The 20745-nt window shown below is 32.1% G+C and overlaps 1 protein-coding gene across 1 annotated transcript in view; it reads left to right on the top strand.

The window, feature by feature from the left end:
- Positions 1 to 20745, top strand: part of LOC115886059 (Krueppel-like factor 9) — a 248355-nt gene that overhangs the window by 109040 nt on the left and 118570 nt on the right. The window lies entirely within an intron of this gene.

Genomic DNA, 20745 nt, shown 5'->3' with positions numbered 1-20745 from the left:
AGTTTGAGGACAGCTTCTTATCTCCTCTTTTAAACATCAAGATAGTGGTGCTGGTTCGCCATTCATCGGGTATCCTGTGTTGGTAAAGAATTTTTTGAATCAGGGATGTTAGCTACTGTATGAGACTTTGGCCGCCATATTTAAGTAATTCGTTTGGGATATCATCTTGCCCTGGGCTCTTCCTATTCTTTAGCTTTCGAAGGGATGTAATTATATCGGCTGCCTCAATCTGTACGTTGCCGTTGGTCATTATTTCGGGTGTATTTAGTTCAACCTCTATTTATTCTGATTTGTATAGTTCTGACAAGTAATCAATCCAGGATTCCCTTGCTATGTGATTTGTTTCAACTAACTCGTTAATCTTTTTTCTTTTCGTTCCTATAAAGCGGCAAATTTGTTTTTGAAGTATTTATTGTGTATCAATAAAATATGCATGATAATATAATTCTGAATAGAGGTGGGCAAAGATCGAATGAGTCGTTCATCAGAACGAGTATTAAAAATGAGTCGATTCAGCGCGCAGCGCCAGCGCTTAGAATACGGTTCGTTCGTTTGAATCATGGCCAGCACGGTATGTTGTATTATTTTTCAGAAAACAGAGACTCGGCTTGAGAATAAACCAGGAGTAAGCGCAAAATTTTGTAAACTTTTATTGAAAAACGACAGACAGACTATAAACTAACTGCAACTACAGATTATTATCGTTGTCACGACAAATACACGTAATGCAGCCAGCAATACATACCGAATTGTCTGGTTATCTACCCACGATTCATTAAAATTTGAACCAAGGAGCCGTAAAAAAGAGTCGTAAGAATTGAATCGGATCACAATGCAACTCGTTCGTCTCTACGGCTCGTTTGTTTAAAAAGTCGTAGTCGTGAGAAGTGATTCATTGCTTACAATACAATTCATCCAATTGAATCGTGGCCAGCACGGATCCATAAAATTTGAACTAAAGAGTCATAAAAAAGAGTCGTAAGAATTGAATCGGATCACAATGCGTCTCGTTTGTTTCTACGGCTACTCAAAAATTAAGTATTAGAATTATTATAAACTATGATCTTGGGTACCCAAATATTAGTAAAACGGGAAATTTATTATTTTAATAGTATGTAGTATAATTTTATGCTCTATTATGCCAATTTTATACAGGGTGGTACGAATTTTATTCGGGAACCTTCTTTTAACTAAAAATTAAAATCAAAATCAAAAATGTTTTTCAAAAAACTGAAAACTTTTTAAAAAAAATTATCGCGAAGAAACTCATAGGGTCGAATTATACTAACCTTCAAAATATTTGAACTTATTTATGACTCACCCTTTACATATCGGATATAAATAATTGGATATGATATTTATATACTTCTTTTTCATATTTTTAAACCTCGATTTAAATTGAAAAATAGGTAACTAGTAATTCACCAAAAAACTATTCTTCCCTAAACAAAAATATAATTTACTAACAGCAACTATTCTTAATTCTTCGAAATTTCCCACACAAGTAAAGGCAAATTTCCCCCAGTATCTCTGTCCTCCTTCACTCTGCCTGGTTTGCACATCCTCTTCGCCAAGTGAACAAATCTAAAAGCGTCATCGTGACAGTAGTTTGCAATGCTAAGGAAACCTGCTGGAATAATTTAATACGTGCCAGACCCAGAGACTCCAGCGAATCCCCAATCCAAATTCGAACAAAGAGGGAAATAGGGTAAGTTTGCTTGAGGCTGAGAGAGAGCGCGTAAATGAAACGCGCTTTCACTTGCAAATAACCGATATGAGCGTGGATAAAATGTGGGTGAGAAGCTTAGTTTCGCGGTTTATGTACGAATATTTTTAGTTTTCTTAGTGTTTGATTTTTGATAGTATTGCAAAGAGTATGAATGGACTTTTCTTTGAAGTGATATTCTGATATACAGTAAGGATTTTTCTTCCAAATCTGATAAACTTTTTTCGTTGTACAGTGTGTCCCATTTTTGTGTGTTTTACAGGGTTTCTCGGTTAAGAGTAGTACTACAAGGACTACAGATGCTAACGATGCTACATACAGATTTGTCCTAGCTCTTTTAGTTATCAAAATACGGGGCGAATTTGAAATTATTTGCATTTTCGACTTCCTCGTATCTCAGCTGTCTTATAACTTATCGAAAATGTGAAGTAACGTATCTAGTTCTATTCTTGAAATATGACCCAAACTTACATATTTTTCTAAATGAGATATCATGTACATGAATAAAAAAACTATAATATACTCTACACTTCATACACATATTCATATATGGTAAAAAATACGTTATTTAACTTTTTAACATAGGCGGCCGGTTTAAATTAGGTAACCAAAACTATATGAAATAATTTATTCGACATCAATTTTTGGTTATTAGTCATTCCACGCGAATTTCTGTGCGTAAAACTATTGCACAAGTGCATCAAAAATAATAATAATTGTGATCTTACAATTAGATTTTTAAAAAATAATCTAATTATTATGACTTAATGGGCAATTGCGTTCTTAACTGTTTTTGTGTTATGTGCCACGATATGATAAATAAAAATTATTTTCAATATTTCTTAGACACCTGTACAAATAAAATAATTTTTTATAATATAAAAATTTGGAGTACCCTGTAGACTGTTTTTTTTGTGTTTTCAGCGCTATTTCACCGCTTCCTATCTATGTCTAGACTCACTGCCAAATTGCATGCATAGCCGTTCCGATGCTGAATGCAGATGGCCTGGCTGGAGCACATCCAAAAGACGTTCCAACGAGAAAATTACCATTTAAGCAAAATATGGTTGTAAATTTCTAAAAAAGGAATTATGAGATTTAATATGAAAAGATTTCTACAAATGTTGATATACAGGGTGGCAAAGAGAGGAAGTTCAATATTGTCGTCATCGTCCTATGGGGCATATCCTAAAAATATTTTGTTTTACACAGGGTGTATTTTTGTTTTAAAAAGTTTTAAGTTTGTCTGTACAGATATAAATTCAGCATAAAATTCTCCATATAGTATGCTATTTTTATTTCCAGTACTATGCGGTGTTCTATAGTTCAATCAACAAGGACGATATTGGACTTCCTCGCGCTTATGGGCCATCCTGTAAAAAACTGGTAATTATTAATCAATTTGAGAATAAATATTTTATTACTTGTTTATCATAATAAATCATAATTTTCCAGACTGTTGTTCAAATTAAAATGATATCAATTAAGAAGTTCTTGGAAGAGTTATTCCCTTAAAAGTACAGCTCAACAAGCAGCCATATTCGCCACTTTAACAAACCAACAAACAGCTAAAACCAAGCAGACAAAAAACTAATCGTAGTGAAGGCAAAAAGTATGGAACATAATAAATAACGTATTACTAACTATAGGTATATTTAAGCGTATTCACATATAACGTATTTAAAAAAAAATCGCCAGTCTATACAAAACAAAAAAAATCAAAATAATCGTTCCCAGTAAATAATTAATAAGAAAAAAGGGCTAAATCCGTTCCGGATGTAAGCGACGTGACCCCCCTTTTTATTTATAGCGATATAAATAATTCCTCCAACCCCTAAACTGGGGAGAGGGGAAAGGAAGAGAATCGGTAGGATGGTGCAAGCAAAAAAGAGGCCAGATAAATCGGGAAGAAGGATAGAGGAATAGAAAGAGAAGGCATTACTTAGGAGTGTTGCTTCGCTTTGAAATTTTAATGAATCGGGCGAATTCGATGAGCTTCGCTAAGCTTTGAACTTTGACATTTTTATTTGTCTTTTTCATTCAGAAAAGCGTATTTATTTATTTCAAAGTAATGAACCTAGCAAGTATTATTTATTATTATCATATTCCATTGCGAGATATATACTTTCAACTGATATATATATATATATATATATATATATATATATATATATATATATATATATATATATATATATATATATATATATATATATATATATATATATATATATATATATATATATATATAAATAAACATAATACAATTAATCAGAGACAGATATTTGTTGATATTCTTTTATTATGAGTGACAACCTAGCCATTTATCGATTTAAATATGTTTCTATAACCTCAATATCTGTGTCTTACACGGTATGATTTGTCTATTTGATGAATAAAAAATGCACTGCAATATAGCCATAATATGTTAATGTACGAGACACATATTTTTAAGTGGCTCATAAATTCGCGTTATTCTATATTTTATTTAATGATAAATTAATGTAATGTATAACTTACTAGTAAACAAGCAATAATAATGTTGTATTTAGCCTGCTCGGAAGATAAAAGACCATTCCATAATGTAGTATGCCGATGTTTTTAAAACGAAAGTAAGAAAAAGGATAGGAGAATTTGGGCCAAAAACTAAATATTTCGAACCCATAAGCAACTACTCCGGAATACTTTAGGCAACTACAACAACTACGCTATCAAAAGATGCGTATAACTTATCTGAGATATTAACTATCAGAAACAAGAAATAGTCATCTTGTCCAATAGTCAAGCAACCTTGAGAGCGATCAACTCAGTAAACATCAATTCAAAGTTGGTCAAAGAATGCGTAGAGAAGCTGAACAAATTAAACAAAGAAAATAAAGTTCCCCTGCTCTATTTGAGCCTCCAAGAGACAAAAGACAATGAAAAAGCAAACGATCTATCTAAAAAAGGAGCGAACACTACACAAACTGGTCCAGAACCGTTCTTCTTCCCAAGTGGAAACTAACTTAAAACGGGACTCAAGAACCTGGAAGACTTCATCCGTACTCTGGATTGGGAATTGTCCAACTTTTTTAAGACACTCGAAGAAATTACCCGGGATGTACGACCGAGAAAAATCAAAGATATTCCTTGATTTAATTGAGAACATTTTTCAAATTGTCACGGTTTTTTAAACAGAACATTATCTCCTTAACGAAGATTGTATCTAATAAACAACTTCGAATGCAGATTCTGTGTGGAAAATGGAGAAACACAAGAACTCTACACTGACTGCGCAGAGACCACAACCATTCGTACCATAAATCGACTCAGATACTGGCTTTTATCAAAGCCCTGAAATTGTATGATGAGTTATAACTCAAGCATGCACAATAGAGTTATAAGATCATGATGATTAACTTCATTAACCACTACAAAATTATAAACATAATTCTATAAACCATGAGACACATTTCTTTAATAAAAATAAAAGTCAAGTCCTGTAAGTGTTTTTTATATGCAAATTATGTTGTCACACAAAAAAATGGTATAATTTATTTAAAACTGTTTTACATTGTATTTACGTTCAACATAAATTGTTCATATATGTACCAAATATTACAATCATTAGGTTTAAAAATAACTGATTAATTAGGAAATATATTCAACAAAGAAATTTAAATTCGTTTTTCCCAAAACTATATTTTGCTACTTATCTGCTTCTGTAGTACAGAATTGCATTTAAGAACTACAACATTATAAACATAATTCGATAAACTCTGATATACTTTTCTTTAATTATTCCGCATTTCCATATCATTCTATATTATGTTTATTCATTTATAAAGTAATGTACAAATAACAATTTTCCGGATTAATATCTAAATTAAAATGGCGCCGGGCGCTTTCAGTGTTATTAGTACGGTATAATGACTGGAGTAATTGCTCGCGTTTGGTGTTGTTACTTTGTAGTTTAATTTCGCAATGTTTGAACGATAATTTTCGTTCGTGTTTATGCGAATGTATATTTGCGCGCGTTTCTGTCTCTTTGTCACGATGAGCTTCCGGTGCATTCAAACGTTTAGAGCGATACTTCGGAAATATGGTGTTGAATTTCGGTTGCAGTTAAGTGTTACAGTTACAATGTAGCTTAGCGATGAAACAATTTCAGATAATTCTAGTCGTAAAAAATTAAATAATAGTAAAATAAAACACTAACTCACCACAATATACCAGAACACTTTACTTTTAAACACTGGATGCTCGTCAAACCATGTTAACATCATCAGAAGATGATTAAAAGTAAGTTTTTTTTGTTTTAATCACCTGCTGATGATGCAAACATGGTTAACGAAACGGAAGTAGAGTGTTCAAAGTTTTTTAGTACAGGGTTCGACAATAGTGCGTCGGGCATCTGTAGCTCCGAGAATAAAGAACTTATGGTTTTTGTTTAAGTGCAAACCTAAAAAATGTACTAGGATGTTTTTCAGAAAAATATTTTATATTTCACAAAGTGGTTCAAAAAAGTGAGTGGATCGGGATGATTTTTTAATTGAACACTCTGTATATTATTGTATTTTTGGCTTTCTTCCTGATCACTTTACATAGTCCTAAGATATTATTAAATTTTCTCTTATAATTTCAGAAATATAAATAAATAAAAGAAAAAAAAATGTTTCAGCCATTCTTAAAAAAAATGTTAAAAATATAATGGATGCCGTAAAATCAAAACTGTGCTAGGTAATTACTATAGTTAGTCTGTACTTACTTTATTATAAATATCGTAATCTTAAATCAAACAGGGTGTTCAAAATTTTTGGCGAAACTTTCAAAAATATGAAATAATTTTTCTTTGTTATTTTAAATGAAATACCCTGTATATTATTTTTTTGTTAGATGGAGACTTAAAAATGAACATTTGTTGTATTTAAAGTATTTCAAAATTTTTAACGGTTTAGCAGATATTCGCGATATTATTACATATGGCCCTTTCAACGGTAAAATACCAGAGTAACATCACTAGGTGGCTTTGCTAAAAATTTACTATGGAAAATGCCATGTGTACTATATTACCGTGAATATCTGCGAAACCCTCAAAAACTTTTGAAATACAAAAAATAGTCATTTTTAAGTCCATCTAATAAAAAAATAATATACAAGGTACCAGATAATTTTGCTTTTCATCGTGTTATCTTAATAATATGCACTGAAAATGAACTAGTGCAGCTTTCAGATAACACGCTGTCAATCAGGGTAATTGATATTTTTGAGGCACATATGCAATAATTTTACATACAGACTCTAACGTCAAATAGCGAATAACCAAAATGTGAGGTCGAATGAAAAATTATTCGATTCTTTTGATTACCTAGCTTAAACCAGACGGCTACCTTTTTTATCTTGTTTATGAAAATAAGTATAGAGTATATTATATTTTTAGAAGGCCCATAACAATGCAATTAGAAAAATAATATCACCCTCTGTTCCGGTTTAAAAAATTATAACTTTCGGTAATATTTTAACAATGAAAGTTCTGAATAAAAAAAACTAGTTACACCACTGGATCCTATGTAAATTTTTTATGAGACTCAGTTTTCACGTTTTCGATAAGTTATTAGATAACCGAGATACAAGGGGAGTTAAAAAATGTAAAAATTTCCAATTCACCCTGTATTTCAGAAACTAAGGGGGATATGTAACCTTTTAGTTTACTAAAAAGTAGCAAAGTGATATGAAAACCACATTTTTTGTAACTTTACTCATAAACGAGAAACCCTGTATAACACAAGAAAATGGGAGGCACCCATTAACTAACAATAATAATTCATAAAAACGAAAAGTATTATATATATTGTGGCAACCCGCCGAGGCTATACTTATGGATAGCACATATATTTTTTCAGAAAACCGACAAATATACAGGGTGAGTGTTAAATAAGTGCAAATATTTTCAGGGCTCGTTGACATCGATAAAAGAAACATTTTCTCTTTACCGTTTTTCAAAGAAGTCCGAGTTATTTTACTATGAAAATTTCCAAAAAATGGTTTTTGATTAAATTTTGAGAACCACTGGATCTTTTCTGGGTTTTCTTTCTTATAAATTTAATCTACGACCTATGTTGCCATATTACAAAGAAATTATCTTTTTCAACTAAAAAAGTTCCAAATTTCTATTCAAAAAATTTCAAATTTTCGAAAAAAAAATTATAAATATATTTTCAGTTATTTAAGACTCACCCTGTATAGTAAATTTTATATTAAATTTGTTTTATTATTTTTCTTTTAAAAGCTTGAACTATTTTGTCATCTTCGAACATTGACCCAAACTAAAATTTAATAAGACAAAATAACAAAACGGCGCAACATCTGCTGGATCGCTCAACGATCCATCCAGATACGCCCCGCCGATCCAGATTAATAAAAAGCATCATACAAGCTCCAGAATGGGACAAGGAGAAGCACAAACGTTGCTGGAAGGCGTGCGGAAAGTTTAGTCCGATTGAAGGAAACATGTAGACATTTCATCCCAAGGGCTTTCTTATTTTATTTATTTTTTCTCTGTAGCATGTTCGACGATTTTTGCCATCTGTTGCCGAGAAGATTTGAAACGTCGCATCGTCTGTTCGGGTTATATGACTTTTTTATTTTATGTTTTCGTATCGTGCAAAAAGAAATTGATTAAAAAGAGACAATATCAAAATAAAAAAAAACTTTTGATGTTTATATTGTTATTTTTTTCGATGACAAATTTTTATTTAATACAGGATGGCGCCTGCGCCTCTCATACGCCGCGGAAGCTCCAAGGAGAACGGTAGTTTATATCGAAATGAAATTTTAGCAGCATATATAAGTTAACTGAAAGCATTTTATAAAAATATATACAATTATACAGGGTGTCCCCAAAAAAAAGTTACACATCAAAGTTGTGTTTTTTTCTAATGGAACACCCTATATATTAATTGATTTTCGGATTCTAGGAAAAAAAAAACAAAGGTGAGTTTTATTAAAGAAGCATATACCTAAACTCTACGGATTTCGACATATTTTATATTTTGTGAAAACGAAGAGTAAATTTTAAATTTCGATAACAGTTACCTAAATTTTAGTTGACCTTGTATAGTCTGATATTTTATTACAGTAACCATTGTATGTTAAACCAACTTGAAATTTGATCCGAAAAGTTATACAGGGTGAGACAAAATTAATATGGAACATTATACTGTTAACTGCATAAAATGATTTTCTTTTCAAAAGGATCTTTTCCTTTTTAAAGGCATTATGTGGAGTTCTACCTCGAAAAGCAGCTACAATAATTTCTCTCATGTTGTCGACAATAGTAGGTCGAGTTTTGTAAACACTGTCTTTAACATATCCCCGTAAAAAACCAGACTATACAGGGTGAGTTTCCTTCGATGTTCTCTATGGGTATCTCGGAAACTACTGGAGATAGAGAGTCGGTTAAATGGGGAAAGAATTGAAGTTTTGTGGGGTCATAAATATGTGCCTTTCAGATTTTTGAAAAAGTTCATGGCTTACTAGATATTTCGAAAAAAACAAATTTCGGCTATTATAAAAATTGTCACTAATTCCATTATAAGCTATTTTAGACAAAAAGTTTTCCGATAAAAGTTGTGGATAATCACATCCTTAATGAGATTGTGTGCTCCGTTTCTTTCTAAAGCCTGTCATTTTTGACATATGACACAAACATATGTTTCTTTTAAATGGAAACCATAGTTGGCCATGACTTCATAAAAAGCGCCATTTCTTAAGCTTTTCAGCGATATAAGTTATAATATGTTTTCTTCGGCAAATTACAGAGTTATAGCCAATTCTTATCATTTTTAAACAATTTCACTTAGTTAGCCATGGAAACAAGTTTAATCGTCTTTGCTTTCATAAATGTGAAGCTGTCACATCCAAACTTTGTAAATTAAAATAAACAAAAATTGTAAATATGTATTTTTCAAATGAAAAAAAGCGTGTAGGATTATTGGTTCAACTTTTCTTGACCATACATTTTCGAGGATACGTTGACCGGTGAATCTTACGTTTTTTAGAGAACGGTTTTCAAGACATGTTAGGAAAGTTAAATTTAGTTAAAGCCAATTCTTATCTTTCTTGGCTAATTTCACTTAGATTGCATGGTATTTTTATTCTGTTATGATTAATAACTTATAAAAAGTCAGAATATATTACTAAACGGTTGTTTACAATTTTCATTACAAAAACTAAAGTTTAAAAAATGAATATCACTACATACACTTTAAGTTATTTTAGAAAATGTTCAAAAAATCCGCCATTGATTTGAGTTGCATCTTTTTAAAACTGAATTACTGCCTATTCTCACAGAAGGACTTAATTAAACTTTTCTCTTTTTTTCTTTCTTACTTCGAGTGCCTCTCTTAATTCATTAGTTATTTTGTAAACCTTATTGTTAACCATACCGCATAAAAAATTCTAAAATGGATAGGTCAGTTGATCGAGGAGGCCCATGCAATTAGTCCACTTCTTCCTATCCCTGCGTTTGCATAATTATGATATAAATAATTTTTAACATTTCTTTCATTATGGGGGAGTGGGGGGTAGTGTGTCATAATGAAAGTCATGTTGGAGCCACTCTATTGATGCGCGAGTATCTACGCGCTTTTTTTCATTTGAAAAATTCATATTTACAATTTTTGTTTATTTTAATTTACAAAGTTTGGATGTGACAGCTTTACATTTCTGAGAGCAACGGCGATTGAACTTGTTTCCATGGCTAACTCAGTGAAATTGTTTAAAAATGATAAGAATTGGTTATAACTCTGTAATTTTTCGAAGAAAAGATATTATAGCTTATATCACTAAAAAGCTTAAAAAATGGCGCTTTTTATGAAGTCATGACCAACTATGGTTTCCATTTAAAAAAACATATGTTTGTATTATATGTCAAAAATGACAGGCTTTAGAAAAAAGCGGAGGACACGATCTCTTGAAAGATGTGATTATCTACAACTTTTATCTGAAAACTTTTTGTCTAAAATAGCTTATAATGGAATTAGGGACAGTTTTCAAAATAGCCGAAATTTGTTTTTTTCGAAATATCTAGTAAGCCATGAACCTTTTCCAAAATCTGAAAGGCGCATATTTATGACCCCACAAAACTGCAATTCTTTCCCCATTTAACCGACTCTCTATCTCCAGTAGTTTCCGAGATACCCATAGAGAACATCGTAGGAAACTCACCCTGTATAAAATCAGGAGCATTTAGGTATTTTATTAATTGGTGAATGCACACTGCATTCACCAACTAATAGAATCATATCAATTCTTTCTGATGTAGGGTAAGTTTGCAATTTCGGCAAATTTGTGAGACATTTTTTTTTGTTTTAACTGACACGAAATGGTAACTAGTTGTTAAAGTTGGACTAATTAGACAGCTATGTTGAAATAACGTCATTCATATCACAAGCATATGTAGGTGAAATGAAATAAAATAATGGAGAACTAACCTCTGTAAAACAGTTTCAGATACGGGCTTTTTGTAAAGGTCTTGTGATGATGATAAGTTATAACTCATGAAAGGGGGAAAGGATATATCTATAAGATCAAGATGATTAAACTAATATCAAGTCAGGAGGCAATCTATTTAATTTAAGCCAACTACAACCTAGTATGGCCAAGTGTATTCCTGTCCCGAGACTTCCGTAAATACCTAGGTTTCGTTCAATATATACGAGAATTAGTCACTGTAAGGAGAAGCAAACAAGAGACACTCTTATAAACAAATTTAGTATAAGATAATAACAGAGAATATATTAATCAAATTAAACCGTCTTATTGCCGAGGCACACCGTGGTAGAGGCAACCAAACAAAACAAAAACAATCATCGCCGAATAAATTCGAGCTAGGAACTAAAATAATATTCGTAAAAGCTCTGCGCCAAGGCTGGAAAGACAAGAGTGGGGTGTGGCTCTCGGTCTACCCCACATCCGCCCCTCTGGTCTATTTGCCTTCCTTGGAATGGAATACTAATTATTATATTCGCGTAAATTCGTTGCAGTATTTCACTTATATTACGTTTCCATTTCGCTGACATAAATGCAGATGGATTATTATAATAGACCGAATGCCAACCGGTTTTCATATTACACACACCGGGGTATTTTTGAAAATTTGTGGCCAAATCCTGCAATATGTAGACTTTAGATTTTATGCTAGAGGAGATACAGTCTCAGAATTTTGACAAAAGCAAGTATCTGAGAGGGTTTTATAAAGATTGGAGAACTAAGGGTGGTTGTTGTCTCGGCGCACTCAGTAAATAGGTGTTCTGGTGTTTCTGCATTTTCCCCACAGAATCTGCATTCGCCGTTGTTTCTTAGCTTCAATCGACTAAGGTGTTCACTGTGTGTTACTTAAACCAAGAAAAGTCTTTGATTTTTCTTGGTGGAAAGTTCTAAGTAATTTCTTTGAGTGTCTTAGACCGTTGGAGGATTCTCATCACAGGTTACGGATGGAGACTTCCAGATTCTTGAGTTCTCCATTTAAGTTGGTTTCCACTTAAGAAACAGAACGGTTCTGGTCCAATGATTTCTGTTATCGAGTAGGAAAGTTATTGGCATTTCTAGTTAGATCGTAAAATGTGTAAGTGAATCTGCTTTTAAACTATAACATTTGTTTAATTCTTTATTTATCATGGTACATCATCCTACCAATTTAAACTTTTAAGAATTATTTGCAAACCCATAATATTACTTTAAAGTTGACAGTTTCTGAAGATGAATATTGGCGTGTCATGTCTGTTCTATAAAAAACATTTATTCTGATTTTATTTCAAATTGACTTATCAAAGTTTTTTAATGTAGAGCATATGTTTGGATGTATATTAAAGTCTTAGCAAAATAAAACACTAATTCACCACAATATACCAAAACACTTTACTTTTAACATTACGTTATTGCGTTTTGCTAACCATGTTAGCATCATTAGCAAATTATTAGAACTGATTTATGGAGTTTCAAAGTGATGATGTTAACATAGTTAACGGCGCGTAGTGTTAAAATTAAAGTATTTTGGTGTATTGTAGTGAGTTTTATTTTCCTGTTGTAACACCAAAAGTTCCAACTCCCAACTGTCATTAGTGTCATACTTTTATAAACAATTGTTAAAAACAAGTCAAAATTTACTAAGAAGAGTTAGGATGTTGTCTTTACTTTTTTGTATCGTAAAGCGAAAAGTTAATCATTAAACCTGATGAAACGGCGATTAATGACTTTTATTATTCTTTATAGTTCTTAAACTTAGAATCATCGTAATTTATCTGCGATGATTTGTGAGTTTTGTGGGGTCATAAATATATGCCCTTTTCAGATTTTTGAAAAAGTTCATAGCTTACTAAATATTTCGAAAAAAACAAATTTCAGCTATTGTAAAAATTGTCCCTAATTCCATTATAATCTATTTCAGACAAAAAATTGTAGATAGTCATATCCTTAATGAGACTGTGTTTTTTTCTAAAGACTCTCATTTTTGAGATATGACACAAACATATGTTTTTTTAAACGGAAATCGTAGTTGTCAATGACTTCAAGAAAGCGCCATTTTTAAGCCTTTCAGCGATATAAGCTATATGTTTTTTTTTCGAAAAATTACTGAGTTATAGCCAATTTTCATCTTTCTTGAATAATTTCACTGAGTTGGCATGGTATTTTTATTTTGTTATGATTTATAACCCAACCTAACCTAACTTTACAATTTACATTACACAAATTAAAAAATTCGAAGGGCGCATTTGTTTGTCCTCGCAAAACTGCTATTAACACTCTATCTCAGTAGTTTCCAAGATACCTATAGAGAAGATCGTAGAAAACTCACTTTTCTGTTGATATGACTTTATAAAAATGTCTGTTTTATTAAGGTTCTAACACGGAATCTGCAGTGGAAAAATAATAATTTTAATAAATATGTGTTGCCATGTATATCATCTACGACATTTATTTTCTGTTACAAATCTAATAACGTCGTGGTTTTTCAAAGTTATAATCTAAGAAAAATGTCCGATTTTTCTTTAAAAAACAATCCTGACATAAAAAGACGTCTTTATTACATTAGGACTTAATAAAAGATGCAAATGCAAGTAAAAAAAAATCAAAAAAGAAAAGTCTACGTGCAGACTGACTTTTTGCCAGACAGCGACGCCACGAACTGCATTCAAAAGTAAATATTCCAGCGCTAGCAATCGGATTTTTCATTTAAAATATGCAAAAGGAGCGGTCTTGGCGAAATTCCCTATCCTTATTATGTCATATAATCTTTTAGAGTGTTTTTGCAGTTATCTCGACGATATTGTATGGCAGAATAGAAAATTTGAACTGTAAAGCAGTGGAGGTTCCTCAATAAGGACACATGTGCACGTGAATCCCTGAATTATTAGTATATTGTTTTATTAGGAGTAAAAATGCCACTTAAAGCCATTTTTACTCCGAATAGAACATGCTATTTTTTCAATCGACACAAATTATTTTTTAAACAATTTTAAACGTTCCAAATAATAGAAAAAGATTTAAAAGCCATACCTTGTATGTAATTATGTATGATCGAATAAAAACGGCGTCAGAGATGGCTATGAAATGACAATCGATGACATTTCCCATATAATTTTACATATAAAATGACAGCGATCTTCATTTCATAGCCATCGCTGACGCCGTTTTTATTCGATCATATGGTACATATATCGAGAAACTATGGTTAAGCTCCTTAAAAATTAACCCAATCATCTGTTGACATGAATGAAAAAACAAAATGCTCAGGTGACATGGTTCTGATCGAAAAGTAAAATCTTTTAGGAAAATTTACTCACGAAATTATTGCAGAGTATGTTTTAAAATTAAAGTCAAATCAATTAACCCTATAAAATAAGCCAAATACTAAAGTTTATAAAAAAATTGAGAGTGTGAATTAAAGTTGATATATTTATATAGAGTAAGCGAAAAAAAATCATGAAAATAGGGCTAAAAGTAAAAGAAATATAACACTTTAAACTTGACGAAAAAATTTTCCGTCGTATTCTTTTGCATCAGAGTGTAGTTCCTCTTCAAAAGTTTGTATTCAACTTCTACTTAAACGAACTATGTTTGATCAGCAGAAGTCATTGTTAGTCACCTTATACGTCTATATATTTTATTTGTGCGAAGATAACTAACGTCTGATGGCCCTGAGATCTTGGACTATTATTTAAGTGCCCTCAGGTAACAACCCTTTGATATATTATCTCATCCCTTTAACACCAAACACCTGCAACGTTTGCGACCCGTGTGTTCGATACCTAGCCATAAGTTATCTAACCGTTTCTAGTCCCTTCTCCCCTTTCCCTCTTTCTCTAACCCAAGAAAACCGGTTACAGAGATGCAACTATACTCAGTTTAACGTCGTTAACTCCATAATGACGACACTTGTTCCTAACTACTTGGGTGGGAGCGTGAAAGGGTGGTTAAAGGGTGGCTAGAGGGCACAGAGGGCTACGATTTGGGTGAAATTACGCGGATCCAATGAAATTCCGACCGGAAACTATTGCAGCCAGAGTGTGACTGATGCCCGAACCGTCTATCGTCCTTGAAACTAATTGAAAATTTAATTTCCAATATGTCTGTCTGCGTGTTCTACATATTTCGTTCCAAAGTCGCATATATTTCGAATAAATCGATTTGTTACAGGAAATTTGACGGTAATAAATTTTACGAATAAAGTAAAAATATACCGAGGGTGCCATTTAAAAATCAAAAGTTGTGGTAATTTCCGGTGAAACAGGAAGTAATCAAAAACAATTGAAAACGTCAATCAATCCTAATTATACAGGGTGGTCCGAACTGTATTCTTTAAACTTCGGCAACATATTGTGCAGATAAAAATAAGTAAAAAAGTCCGTATAAATGTATGTACTAAAATGCTTAGTTTCGGAGATACAGGGTGTAGAAGTTTCATTTTTATTTCGATTTTTTTCCAAATAATTTCTGAAGTAAGTTCAATATTTGGATAAAAATTAGTGTCTGGGAGTTTTTTGACATGAGAAATTTGATTTTGATGTCAATGTGACTTCTACTAGTAGAGGGCGCCACCTACATATTCCTGTACATATGGTCTGTACCTGTATCAAACTACTGAGTAAAAAATATACATTTACGACGTTTTTTACGTGAAAAAGGTCTCTTGGTAAAAAACCGCTACGAGTAATGGTTTTCGAGATATTTGGAAAATAAATTATGAATACCTGTCATCATTGACATAAATTAAACATGTTGACTAAATAGTTATTAGACTCAAATCATAAATTTGACATCTTTTTGTGTCAAATGTTCAACAGGAACTGTTTATCATCATTTTTTGCAGGAAAATTTATGATTAATTTAAAAAAATTAAAATTTCCCAAATTTATTATTTCAGTGAAATAATTATCTACTCAACGTGTTTATTTTTCGTCAATAATGACATGTATTTACTATTTCCATTCTAAATATCTTCAGAACTGTTGCTCGTAGCGATTTTTACAAAGAAATATTTTTTACGTAAAAAATCACAGAGATGTATATTTTTTCGGTCGTTAGTTTTATTGTGGTAATTTCCGGTGAAACAGGAAGTAATCAAAAACAATTGAAAACGTCAATCAATCCTAATTATACAGGGTGGTCCGAACTGTATTCTTTAAACTTCGGCAACATATTGTGCAGATAAAAATAAGTAAAAAAGTCCGTATAAATGTATGTACTAAAATGCTTAGTTTCGGAGATACAGGGTGTAGAAGTTTCATTTTTTTTCGATTTTTTTCCAAATAATTTCTGAAGTAAGTTCAATATTTGGATAAAAATTAGTGTCTGGGAGTTTTTTGACATGAGAAATTTGATTTTGATGTCAATGTGACTTCTACTAGTAGAGGGCGCCACCTACATATTCCTGTACATATGGTCTGTACCTGTATCAAACTACTGAGTAAAAAATATACATTTACGACGTTTTTTACGTGAAAAAGGTCTCTTGGTAAAAAACCGCTACGAGTAATGGTTTTCGAGATATTTGGAAAATAAATTATGAATACCTGTCATCATTGACATAAATTAAACATGTTGACTAAATAGTTATTAGACTCAAATCATAAATTTGACATCTTTTTGTGTCAAATGTTCAACAGGAACTGTTTATCATCATTTTTTGCAGGAAAATTTATGATTAATTTAAAAAAATTAAAATTTCCCAAATTTATTATTTCAGTGAAATAATTATCTACTCAACGTGTTTATTTTTCGTCAATAATGACATGTATTTACTATTTCCATTCTAAATATCTTCAGAACTGTTGCTCGTAGCGATTTTTACAAAGAAATATTTTTTACGTAAAAAATCACAGAGATGTATATTTTTTCGGTCGTTAGTTTTATACAGGTACGGACAAAAATTTATTACGCTTCAAAACAGTTAGTAGGAGTCATATTAACATAAAAATCAAATTTCTCATGTCAAAAAACTCCCAGACACCAATTTTCATCCAAATATTGACGTTATTTCAGAAATTATTTAGAAAAAATCGAAATAAAAATGAAACTTCTACACCCTGTATCTCTGAAACTAAGCATTTGAGGACATACTTTTATACGAACTTTTTTACTTATTTTTATCTGCAGAATATACTGCCGAAGTTTCCGGAATACAGTTCGGACCACCCTGAATATTAATAAGGCTGCAAATGTGTTGTGCTATGATTTCCCGTTCTACTTCAAGGACCAAGCGAATATTCATAATTTCGGCCATTTTCAACAAGATCAATGACTTTTGCACAATCTACGACACTAGGAACCATATTCAATCGTACACAACAATAATCACCAAAGCCACCTAGTCATTATGAAGAATAACATCAAAAAGTAACGATAATTGATAAAATTGCAAAACCTTGATGACCGAAAAATAATGTTTTAGGAAAATTTGCTCTCGAAATTATTGCACATGGTGTTTTATAGAGAGGGTAAAAAATATACCCTTGTATAATAAGTACGAATTAAAGTTGATATATGTATATACACTTTGCTAAAAAATCAACGAAATAAGACTGAAAATAAAAGAATATATAACATTTTAAACTTGACCAAAATTTTTTCCCTTGTTTTTTTTGCATCTGAGTATATTTAAAGAGGCTTGGTTTCGATTTTATGTCCATTCAATTCTCATGTCCAAGTGCTACCGCTCTACCATAATTAAGTTATGAATAATATATAGCTTGCATACTTTGACAGTAGCCTTGCAGCGTTTTAATAAAATCAACTCAAAGGGAAGTAGCTAAAAAAATGCCTTCCCTCCCGCCAGCATCCTGGGTAATATATTTGTTCTTCTGGAAAGAGTTCCAGGAATGCGACAGCCGCGAGCACCACGCCAGTCGTTCCTGTTTGTACGCCCGGGGAGGGCGGGTGAAATAAAGTGGAGGGGAGGGGGGATAAATATTTTGTTAAAGGCGACGGGTTTTCCGGTACGACGAACCCCGTGCACAACTAAAATGTTGTATTTTCTGGTTTAATTTTGTCGGGAATTTTCCTCGAAGAAAACAAACTTTTTAAAACAAAACTTATATGACATTGGAATTTATTGTTTATCAAGAGAAAATATTTTGTGGAATTTTTACTTAGTAATTTACTATCTGCTCAACGATCGTTCAACGTTACGTCGTTATGCGTTTTAGGGTGTGTCTGAGATCAGTTCATATTGTTTAGAAAATTATAAGTACGTTCTGAAATTATTAATTGGGTGAGTTCCGTTTTTATTAAATTCATGTAGGGTACGCAACAAACATTTGAAGTTAAAATTACGTTAAATTAACCACCTGGACTACTATTGACCAACTGGAAATTGGTCGAAATTTCCAAGAATTGACGTTAAAATTTCCAAAGTGGGGAATAAAACTAAAGTAATTTGGAAGTTAAAAACAGATTAACAGGTTATAATGTCTTGTATGAAATATGGGCTATGAAGTCAATAATAACCGACCTGAGGTCATAACATGGTAAAATTTTCAAAAGTTCAACAGAAACTGTTTTATCGTAATTTTTTTGAAGAAAAATGTATGATTAATTTAAAAAAAATAAAAAGTTCCATAAGGAGTGTCATTAACGTTACTTCAGAAATTATTTGGAAAAAATCGAAATAAAAATTAAATTTCCACACCCTGTATCTCCGAAACTAAGCATTTTAGGACATACATTTATACGAACTTTTTTACTTATTTTTATCAGCAGAATATGCTGCGAATGTTTCCGAAATACAGCTCGAACCACCCTGTATAATTTGAGTGCATATATCAGTTTTTTCCAGGTATGTCCGTACCTATTTTAAAAATAAACTTATGAAAAAACTTTACGAGAATAACATAATCTGCAGATTTCCACAAGCCGAAGTAGTAGTAAAATAATCGATATATGATGTTAAAAATTACATATTTCTAAAAAATCTGTCATAAGTTTTATTCGCTTCCAAGTTGTCAGTTTTTTGAATAGGAGCTTTTTTAGGACTCAGTTAACATCCGTTTAAATATCTGACGTATTTGATTTTTTTTCTCATTTTCTACTCCTTTTTATGGCTACCGCCACCATACTATCCGTTATCCCTCTAGGGCTCAGGCACTAACTTTGGTTATATCTTTCTGTTCCTTTTATATGAATTTCCTAAAATTTGTACTATTGTGGAACACGGTTCCTGAAAAATACCCGTCACATGTCGCCAAATTAATCAGTGTGAAAAGGCATATAACGTTTTTTTGAAGTGAAACTTCTTTACGAGCGCTAGGAGTAAAAATTTAAAGCCGTGACACACGAGCTAGAGAGACGAAAAGTGGTAAGGAATCGCGCTGGGAATAAAAATTCAAGGCCGCGTCATACGAGCTAGCTAGACACAGCTTAGATAGATAGATACGGCTTAGAAATACTTAGCGACGCGACGTGTTTTATTTTACGCGTATAAAACTATTTGTTACACGTAAAAAACTATTTTTTACGTGTAAAAAACAATTTATTACACGTAAAAATAAACTTTTCCAAACAAAATACTTCAATTTATTAGCTGTTAGTAAGAAGTTTTACCTCAAATATACGCACATTGTGCACGCACAATTTTTTTTTATTTTTAGTATCTAATTCTCATATTACAATAGGTCCTCACGACGCTCGTAGAAATCTCCATCTAGCATATTTTCTACTATTATATTTCTAATTCTTTAAACATCGCCCTAATAGATCTAAATCGATTAAGAATAACATCACTTCTGCCTCGATGCATCGCTTCCACGAAGAAATTCGACGTGCGCTATCCATTTACCGACCGAAATTCACTAGAAATACAAATATTTTGCCCACCGAGCGGAATTCGAACCAACAGCGAACGTCTCGGGCTTGATTAAAATTTAAATTACGATTCGGGAACCGTTCAGTCCAAATCCAGCTCACCCCTTCAACCTGGAATCCAGAAATATCAGGAAACAGGAAGGATACGTTCTGCGCTCATCGCGCAGCAACCCCTTTTTCGAGAGAGTTAATCTTTTAAATCTCTACGTCATGTCGAGTTGCGAGACAATTAATCAGTTTAATTAACGAACATTGACGCAGCCAGGGGTGGGGGGAGGGTAAGTTGCTTTTGTTGCTTTATTTCAAACCCCTTTGCAGCACAGAAAGCTCAGGTTTTGTTGGAATAGTAAGGGATGCTTTTTCTTCTTATAGAGAAATGGGATGTAGTGGACCGAATGTCCAACACCAATTCAAAGAGTTAAAAAACTTGGCAAGTGCGAGTCAGACTCGCCCACCGAGAGTTCCATACATATTTGTAGGAATATATTATAGACTTTAAATGAAGACTACATTATGTCCCCGGACAAACGGAAAAGCGTTTTTACTATTGACATTTTGAGAAAAATATTCTTCATTAAAATGTTTGCTCGTTCTAAAATGGTTAATATCGTTAATACTTTTTCAAATTTCCATGGAGTTTTAGAGAAATTTAAAAAAACATGAAAATATGGTTGAATTTT

Source organism: Sitophilus oryzae, unplaced genomic scaffold, assembly GCF_002938485.1.
Source record: "Sitophilus oryzae breed Bouriz unplaced genomic scaffold, Soryzae_2.0 scaffold_466_pilon_pilon, whole genome shotgun sequence".
Taxonomy (NCBI): Eukaryota; Metazoa; Arthropoda; class Insecta; order Coleoptera; family Curculionidae; genus Sitophilus; species Sitophilus oryzae.
The sequence above is the reverse complement of the archived record's forward strand: the minus strand, read 5'-3'. Positions and strand labels throughout refer to the sequence as shown.